Source organism: Mobula hypostoma, chromosome 20 (assembly GCF_963921235.1).
Source record: "Mobula hypostoma chromosome 20, sMobHyp1.1, whole genome shotgun sequence".
Taxonomy (NCBI): domain Eukaryota; kingdom Metazoa; phylum Chordata; class Chondrichthyes; order Myliobatiformes; family Myliobatidae; genus Mobula; species Mobula hypostoma.
Genome location: NC_086116.1, coordinates 8,700,280 through 8,710,349, shown reverse-complemented (window position 1 = coordinate 8,710,349; position 10,070 = coordinate 8,700,280). Strand labels below are relative to the sequence as shown.

The following is a 10,070-nucleotide window of genomic DNA, read 5'->3' as shown; positions in this document are numbered from 1 at the left end:
ATCAGCACATTTTATAGATGTTCTATAGAAAGATTCTTATCTGCACCCATTGCAGCTTGGTATGGCAACCACTGGTCCCAAGAAGTAGCAGAAGGTTGTCAGCACTGTTGTCAGTCTATTAGGAAAAGCAGCCTCACCCACATCGATCCTGTCTACACTTCCTACTGTCTTAGGAAAGCAGCCAGTGTAGTTAAGGACCCTTCCCACCCTGCTTAGTCTCTCTTCTCCCATTTTCCATTGTGAGAAAGATACAAAAGCTGAAGAACACGTGCCACCGGGCTACTATCCCACTGTTAAAAGACTCCTCATGTCTTATACGAAAAGATGAATCCTTGGTCTCTCAATCTGCCTTGTCACCGCCCCTTGCACTTTATTTCTCTACATGAACCTGCAGTTTTCCTGTGACTGTAAAAATGTATTCCGCATTCTGTTATTGTTGCTTTGACATGGTCTGTCAAGGTGGCATGCAGACAATATCTTTTCATGATATCTCAGTACGAGGCAGTAATAAACCAATTACCAATGATCGGAATAGAAAGAAAGTGGTGCCTACAAAGAAGACTGGCTTTACACAGCTGGACAAGTTTATTTTTAAATAATTCTTAAATGTTGCACACTTTTAGATAATCCTTTAAAATTACAGGAAGTTTGTTGCTTGTTGCATGTTGCACCCTGACCAACACACCACAGCAAATTGCTAATGCTTGTAAATGTTTATGGTTAATAAACATGATCTTTGATCCTTAGTACTTGCATGTCATTAATGATCCTGACATTGATTACCCATCGTTAAGGTGCTGTAATCAGAAGGCAATTAAGAGTCGAGTACATTCGTACTGGGACAGCATGCAGGCTAAGTATAAATGGTGGACGCACTCAGCACCTGTGGAAAGGGAAACAGAGCTAACACTTCCTAATGAAGGCCGTGTGGCAGAACTGGGAATTGGTAACTGATGACGTCCTCCAGCAGTGCCTCAGACAGGAGCAGTATGTTAGGTGAAACATACGGCAAGGAGGCACTGTATACTGGACATAATTCAAAGTAAGTCAATGCAAATTTATTATCACGGTACATATATGTCACCATATTCTACATTCATTGGCCTGAGATTCATTTTCTTGTAGACATTTACAGTACAATAAAGAAATACTATAAAATTTGTGAATATTATATATATATATATATATATATATATAAAACAATTAACAAATAACAAATGTGCAAAATAAAATAAATCATGCAAATTTTATATATATGAAATATGTATATTTTATATATATATATATACTGTACATACACACATATATAAATAATTCTGACAACGAGTTGTAGAGTCCTTGAAAGTAGGTAGGTTGTGAAGTAAATCTGGCAATGAGGTGAGTGAAGTTATCTGAACTGTTACAGGAGCCGAATAGTTGTAGGGTAATAACTGTACTTGAATATGTGAGCAAATGGAAAAGATAATTGGAGTGCTTATTTTAATTAAGTATGTATTGAGGTCGGTGATTGCTTACATAAATTCTATTGTTATAAAGAATACTTAAGACACCAGCATTTGTTGAAAAAAATTTCTTGTTTAGAACCAAAGGCAGATTAGTTGTGCACCAATATGTCACCCGGGTGTGGCAGCTGCTGTCATTGTTGCATAAAGCCATAAGACGATGTAACACAGCAGCTGAATTAGGCTATTTGGCCCATTGTGTCTGCTTTGCTGTTGAATCATAGTTGAATTATTATCACTCTCAACAACATTCCCCTGCATTCTCCCCATAGCCTTTGATGCCCTTACTAATCAAGAACTTATCAAGCTCCACTTTAAATATACCCAATGACTTGGCCTCCGTAGGTTCACTTCCAATTGGCTAAAGAAATTCTTCCTCATTTCTGTCTAAAGATACATCTTTGTGTTCTGAGGCTGCTCCCCCTGCTCCTAGACTCTCCCACTATTGTAAATGTCCTCTGCATGTCCACTCTATCTTGTTATGCCTCACCTAGAACTGTTGCTGAGATCACAGATGTCATGGAATTATGCATGGGTCTGATTGTGTTTTCACATTGAATTGTTCATCCTCCTTAAAAATCATAGCATAGCCTGAGTAGACAAAGTGAATGAGATGCTAAGCTAATGCAAGTTCTTCCACATTACTTTGGCAATAAGAGTATATTTTACCTTAGTGCTGAAGTTCATTGCTACATAATGATTTTTAACTCTGTTCATTTTTCTTTATAGTAGATACCCGTGAGATGGGAGTTCTCACTAAAGACAAGGTAATTAGTGGCAAATGACACACTGAGCTGACGCATTCACTTTTCATTGTCCCTGCTCTCTGAACACTCCAGTCCAGTTATGTGAGGGATTCAAAGGGGCAGAATTATGCGAAGTTACACTGGTGTAAAGTGAAGACTTGTGCAGAAGAACGTGACACACAACAATCAAATCCAACATGCAAGATGATGAGATTTGGGCCTTCTATAACAGTCCAGTCATTTATGGATATTGTTAATAACAACCAGTTTTGTTTTAACTCCACAGATTGGTGGAGGAATATAACAAGTCAGGCAGCATCTACAGAGAAGAAGAGTCTTTGGGCATGCTATTTTGGCGCCGAACATGGGCAACACTTGTGAGTTGCCTCAGCATAATCTTCACAGATTTGACTTGATGTAGATAATACATTTCACTGTACACATGATAAATAAAGCTAGTCTTTATTTTGCTTATAAATGTCCCACTAACAGAAACCATACAAACAAGAAAAACATTACCCATTAAAAGCAGGAGGAACTCAGGAGTTCAGGCAGCATCTAGAGAAGGAAATGAACAGTCATTGTTGAGGGCCGAGACGCTTCATCAGGACCAACCTGACAAAGAGTCTCAGCTGCAGACGTTGACAGGTAATTTCCCTCCATTGATGCCACCTGACCTGCTATGTTCTTCCAGAATTTTGTATGTGTTGCTCAAGATTTTCATTATCTGTTTGTTTCTCTGTAAAGAGGAAGATTTCAGATTTGGCCTTCACTTAAGACATGATGCAACTTGGATCATTCATTGTTTTTGCTTGTGAGTTAAAAGATTATTGTTGAAAATTAAGGAGTCACACATTCGTGAGAGTTCAGATGATTTTTTCCCCAGAGAGTTGTGAGCCTTTGGAACTCTCTTCCTCAAAAGGCAGTACAGGCAGAGCCTTGGAATATTTTTGAAATGGGGTAGATAGATTCTTGATAAGGAATGATGTGAAAGGTTTTTGTGGTTGGACAGGAATGGGGAGTTACAACTGGATCAGCCATGATCTTATTGCATGATGGAGCAGTTATGGGAAAATGAAGGGCCGACTTGAGCTCCTAATTCATATTTTCCTTCACAGATGCTGCAAAACCCACCCAGCTTCTCCAGCTTTTTGTGTGCTGCTCCAGATTTGCAGCATCTGTCGTCTCTTCTGTCTGTTAATCTATATGTTTCTGTTTCCACCTGACCCAAATATTGATGGCTGGTCACATCTCCCTGGTTTCTATTGAAGGCTGGGGAATTTGTTTGAATGGAAATGTCTCTTTTTTTAACACTAGCAAGGATGTATTCCGTCTCCTGGGCAAGCACAGTTGGAAACTGGATCATCCCATTTAAGGCCCCTGTGTAAAAAACTCTTGATTGATAAATTACAACAATATTGCACACTGGCAGTTGATGTTAATCATAGTCTTTTCACCAGTACTCGATGCAATTTAACTTAAATTTGAATAAACAGAGTCCTCGGAAGCCAGGCTGTTGATTGTTTGGCCTTTTGATTAATTGAATGACATCTCTTCAAAGTGTTGGAGTTGCAGTACAAGCTGTAAATTCTACATTTATAAGGTTACATTTGCATTGCCAGACAAAACACATTAAAAAAAGATAAAGGGCAGTCCTATATTCTCACTTGATGCAGTTTAGCCATTTATTGGTTTGTGAAGAACGAGATTATCTTCAGGAATGCTCGTGGATGAGTAAGGATTAGACTTTCTGGGTCTAGCAATTTAGCAATGTACATAAAATATTATCCATTTGGAGACATTATGGAAAGCTACATATCATGCAGAACAAACTTAAATTGCGTAAATGCTTTCAGACGTGTTTTTTATGTTTAATTATGTCAACTAATAGATGAGAAATGAGTGCTAAGATTAAAGTGAAGAGGAGACAATTATTTGATGGTTTGAGAGACAAACTATAAAAATCTATATTTCAGTTTTTGGCTTCAGCAATCAAACACAGTTCATTTGCTCCTTTACTGCTTCCCATAGTATGTATATAATCATTTTTATGGAGGCAATCAGATTGCAACAGTGTAATATTACTAACAGATAGTATTAGCAAAATTACACTAGCTTATCTAAATATAAGTTTAGATATTTATTCCTTTTTTTATTTCTGGAACATCAGTTCTTTACTTTCAGGACGTTAAGTGGCAAAACCCCAGGCTCGGTAAAGTCTTTACTTAAAGACAGCTTGAATATCAGAATCAGATTCAGATTCAGGTTCAGAGTCAGCTTCATCTTCACTAACATATGTCGTGAATTTGTTGCTTTGTGGCAGCAGTACAGTGCAATACGTAAAATATACTATAAATTACAGCAAGAAATATTTATTAAGTAAGTTAAGTAGTGCCAAAAGAGAGCAAAAATAATGAGGCAGTGTTCATTGGTTCATTGTCAGAGGGAGGAAGGTGTTCTTAAAGCATATCCTGGGCGATGGGGGGTCCTAAATGATGGATGCTGCCTTCTGGAACCTAACTTAAATATAAGCTGGCATGAAATCAGGTTCATAGTAAAAACTGGGAAAGCTGGTATTACTCATCAAGTCAGGTGGTATCTAAGGACAGAGGTGCAAAGTTAATGATTTATGTTGAAAACCTTTCAACAAACTGGAAAAGGTTAGCGGCAGGGCAGATCTTCAGAAGCAGAGTATGGCAGGAGGGGAGAAGAGAATTGAGCGGAAGATCGGTATTAGGCTGGAATCCATGAGAGGTTCAGCGTCAGAAACGATAACGAAAAATGTTAGTGGGGCAAGCAAGGGACAAAATTTAGGTCAGAGACATAATACATTCAGTTTGGTAACTGGTAATTGGGACATTCAGGGGAGGCCCAATGGTGTCACGGAGTCATAGAGCACTACAGCACAGAAGCAGGCCCCTTGGCCCATCTAGTTACCCAGCTTAGGCCCGTTGACCCCACACCCGGATCATACTCCTTCCATCCAACTTCTTATCCAAGGGTCAGAGGTAAGTTTTTGACACAGAGTGCTGGATGTGTGGAACACCCTGCCAGGGGTGGTGGTAAAGGAAGATACATTAGGGCCATTTAAAAAAATCTTAGCAAGGCAGACGGATGATAGAGAAGTAGAGGGGTATGTCGGAGGAACAGTTTAAAGTAGATTAAAAGGTTGGCACAACATCGAGGGCCAAAGGGCCTGTACTGTGCTGCAGTATTCTACGCTCTAAATATTATCATCAAACTTGCATCCACTGGCAACTTGTTCCACACTCAGGTGCCTCTTAAATATTTCACCTTTCACCCGTAACCTGTGACCTCTAGTTCTCATCTTGCCCAATCCCAGTGGAAAAAGCCTGCTTGCATTTTCCCTATCTGCATCCCTCATAATATAGTTTACCTCCATCAAATCCCACCTCATTCTCCTATGCTCCAGGGAAAAATATGCTAACATATTCTTCTCTTAAATTTGATGTTTATAGGGTACAGAGTTTGAAACTACTTACTCTACAGAGGAATGCTGAACCAGCAGATAGTTGATAAACATAGGTAATGCAAAATTCTATCAGGCGTGTGGAGAATCTCGAATTCTCTCCTGCAACAGCCTTTTGAGGATGAGGTCAACTGGACATTGAAATCCAAGGCTGAATATTTCTGAGCTGGGAGGATTTAACACGGACAGACTATGGTGGGTAAATGAGCTTCTGGTATTGACCTACCAAGCGCTAAATGGACAGTGGTTCAAGGGTCTCCTCTCAGGCAGTGAAACTGAACAACATCAGGAAGTAAGTGAGAAACATGACAGTTGAGAGTGTCCACAATTACTACCTCATCTGCAACATCAGATCTTTAGATATTTGAGAAAATAACAAACAAAGAGACAGGCTTGCCAACATAAACTAATTTATCAGGCAGGGAAGATCTGACATGGCTGGAAGTCAGGCTTGAGTGCACACTCCCTGAAGAGTATGGCAGGCCGCCAAGACAATGCAGCAATGCATCGCTGGAGCTGACCCAGGTGATGCAAACAGGCGCATGTGAACAGAAAAACAAGCTGAAGTTCATGGAGCTATATTTGTTCTGTGCTTGGATATGGGTTTAAGCAAGGCACAGCCAATTATCTTCAAGTTGCAAGGCACAAGTCCCTTCCTCTTCATTAAACTTCATGGCAGATAAAATGCACACTGATGCCACATTATTAATAGCATGCATTTAATATTGTCCTAGATATGTTTGCTTTAAGTAATTACCTGGTTAAGAATAGATTACTCTGATTATGGTGTTTTTTAATCACCAAGCATGTTGCAATTTTCTGACTATTTGCCAGTAATTTTTAGTCTAAGAGGAGATCCAACTTACTTGACAATGCTGTATGTTTGTCCAGCATAAACATCAGTAAGAGACCAGGAGTTCATCTTTGTAGCCTAACACACCACAAGGAGGGATCAACTTTATTCACCATATACATTTACATATATTACCAATTTGCCGTGTAACAAAAAACAAAATCGTAACAAAAAATAACTTTCAACAATTATAAAGAATAAACAATTATATATAAAAAGCTAACAAAATTAGAGGCAAAAGGATGGATACGGAATAAAATCTGCTTAAATAAATAAATACCAGCGTGTAAACAGCATTTAAAAAGTGACTTAAAGTGTCTACAGTGCAGTGAAGGGGGCAATAGATAGAGGAGGGCAAGAATGACAAGAATAGCTGATCAGATTAACTGCCTAAGGAAAGAAACTTTTAGTATGAAGTTTTGTTTTAATAGAATAATTGCTCAAAGCTGGAAACAATGGCCACAGTTTATCAATCAGTCCAAATGAATTTATGATTACTCTGTCTTTTCTATTATTACCCTGTCCTTTCCTTAATCTGTATAAATAGCTGCTCTACCGCACTATTTAGATGTACATTTTTTCATGGCTGGTGCCCTTTATAGTTCTGGTGGGGGCTTCATCAACTATAATGATACAAATTCACATTTTGATATTGATTCTTTAATTGAATTTCTCGGGAAAAGAAAACAGAAACTGCTGGAGATATATAAGAGGTCAGTCCGCAACTGTGGGAAGAGAAACCGGGCTAACATTTCAGGTTGAAGAGGCAATAGAACCTTGTTAAGCCACAGGAAGGTGGTGAAGGGGGAATGTCTTTGAGAGAGCAAATCTGGGATCAAAACTGTTTTCCTTCCCATAGATAGGGCTTCATCTGGTGGATATTTTCAGAATTTTTAATTTTTGATTTCTAGCATTTCAAAGTCAAAGTCAAGTTTATTGTTATATGCGCAAGTACACATATGCATTGTAGTAATGAGATACTTACTTCCAGCAATATCATAGGCATATAACATCAGATACAGAGCATCATAAGAAAAATATAAATTATACATAAATTCTACACAATTTTTACAAGAAAGCACACAATTAGAGCAAAAAAAGTCTACTTCAGTACAAAGAGATAAAAGTGGTCATAGTGTTTCTCAACTGTAGTGATTTAGAGTTGTGCTGGTTTATTCAAGAACTGACTGGTTGAAGGGAAGTAACAGTTTTTTTTTAATTTTTAGGTTAAACCAACATTTGCCAACTTTTTTGTTCTGATCTCCTGTCTTTCTGGCTATTTTGCCAGCAACAATAAAAAAAAACAAGAAATTACACTATGAGGAAGTAATTTCTTTACCAGTTGAAAAAGATCCAACGCAGGTAGTACTTGTGTCTATGCTTGAATAATATTATTCCAAATTCTGAATTCTTTAAAACATTGAGCTATAACGTTAATGCAGGAGACCATAGTGATTGAAACTTTGTGAGTTATTGGGATCTATCCAGTTTACACTGAACTCTGCAAATCCAAGGAAAAGTAGGCATCTAACCAGTCAACTTAACTCATTGCCACCTCTCCAACCGATGATTTCAATGAACCATCACATCATCCCTGATGCAATGCACTGAGGAATCTAGTCTCATCATTCCCCTCCAGGCGCCGGGCAAGTCTCTTGTATCAACTGTGCTCCCCAGGAAGACAATTTCCTGCTTCAGGTTAATCTTAATGATGGTTTTTGTGCTGTAGGCTTCTGTGATTTATGATCCAGACTCTGCAGGTAGACAGATCATGATTCACCACTAATCCATGTCTCATGATGAACGCCCTGGTGGACATACCCTGCTTCTCGATGGTTAGTACCACACTCCCTTCCAAGTTCTGCACAATCGTGGACTGTGGTAAATACTGGATATACTTAAAATAAAAATTCGGCCTGCTTCATGTCTTATGAGGATAGGTTGAGTGAGCTCAAGCTTTTCTCTTTGGAACAAAGGAGGATGAAAGGTGGCTTGATAGAGGTGTACAAGATGAATCAAGTGGACAGCCAGAGACTTTTTCCCAGTGCAGAAGTGACTCATATGAGGGGGCATGATTTTAAAGTGATTGGAGCACGGCAGGGAGTGGCGAGTGTGTAGAATGCCTTGCTAGGTGTGGTGATGGAGCAAGATACATTAGGGCCATTTAAGAAACTCTAAGGTAGATGATAGAAAAATGAAGGGCTATGTAGGAGGGAAGGGTTCGCTTTATCTAGGAGTAGGTTAAATGGTCAGTACAACATTGTGGCCTGAAGGTCCTGTACTGCACTGTTCGATGTTCTGCAACTTTGCTCCTCTCATGTATAGAAAAGAACCTGTAGTGTTAACTTGCAAAGCTACATTCAGAACTTTACCCATCTGCGGTGTGATAATCATTATTCTCTAGCCAGAATGAAGGTGTTACCAGCATTTGTTGCCTGTGCTGTGAAGATGGACCATCTTGTCTGCTGCAGTCCTTTGGCTGAAGGTCTTTCTCTCGAGTGGGGTCTTCCATTATTTAGATCCAGATGAAAGACTGTCAAGAGAAATACAGAAGACTGCAAATGCTGGAACCTGGAGCAACAAATCTTCGGAAGGGATCCAGTGGGCTGAGCAGCATCTGTGTGTGTGGGGGAGTGGTGGCCGAGAATCATTGATGCTTCATGTTAAAACCCTGCATCAGATTTAGAAAATATAACGGTCATCGTGGTGCACCAAATAACATTCTGGAGCAACTGATGCAGGGCTTACACATATCATCAGTGATCACCAGCATCTGGGTCATGCCATTTTCTCATTGCTCCTGTCAGGCAGTAGCCTGAAGCCCCACACCATCAGCTACAAAGAACAGCTATTCTCCTACAAACAACGGTTTCTCGGACCTACTTGCATAACCCTAAGCTGACCACAGTAACAAAACAGAGCCGAGCACCTCTTGCCATAGACTTGTCTCTCATTGTGTTTTATTTGCACAAAGGTCCTGCTTCCAGCCGTTTTTCTCTTCATTGCTTTATATAATTTGGGTGCCATGGTAGTGTAGTGGTTGGCTTAATGGTAGCGACCTGGGTTTAATGTCCTTCACTGGCGTAAGGAGTTTGTATATGCTTTCTATGACTGCTTGGGTGTCCTCCTTCTGCATTAGAAAGATGTATGGGTTAGTAGGTTAATTGATCACATGGGTTTAATTGGGATGCAAGCTTATTGAACTGAAAGGCCTGTTACTGTACTGTTCTCTAAATAAACATTGCAAAATATTAAATGTATGTACAGCTTATGTTCTATGTGGCATCTGAATCTATGTTTCTGTGATCCTGCCATTAGCAAGCTTTGCAATGTATCTGTACCTCAATAAAATTGTCACTGGCCAATGTGGAGGAAAATCCCAGAGTATTCTATGAGGCTAGGCTAATCTCAGCAAACATTCCAGGTTCCCAAAGGCCATCTTCAGCAAAGTTTTCTGTTCCTGGCTTCGGACGGTGTTA

The 10,070-nt window shown here is 39.4% G+C and overlaps 1 long non-coding RNA gene across 1 annotated transcript; it reads left to right on the top strand.

Annotated features, from left to right (window-relative positions):
* Nucleotides 1-844: 844 nt before the first annotated feature.
* Nucleotides 845-3,747, top strand: LOC134359161 (uncharacterized). The gene is made up of 3 exons (XR_010021052.1): nt 845-1,042; nt 2,232-2,269; nt 2,535-3,747. It is a non-coding gene; the product is annotated as an uncharacterized LOC134359161 (long non-coding RNA).
* Nucleotides 3,748-10,070: the final 6,323 nt, after the last annotated feature.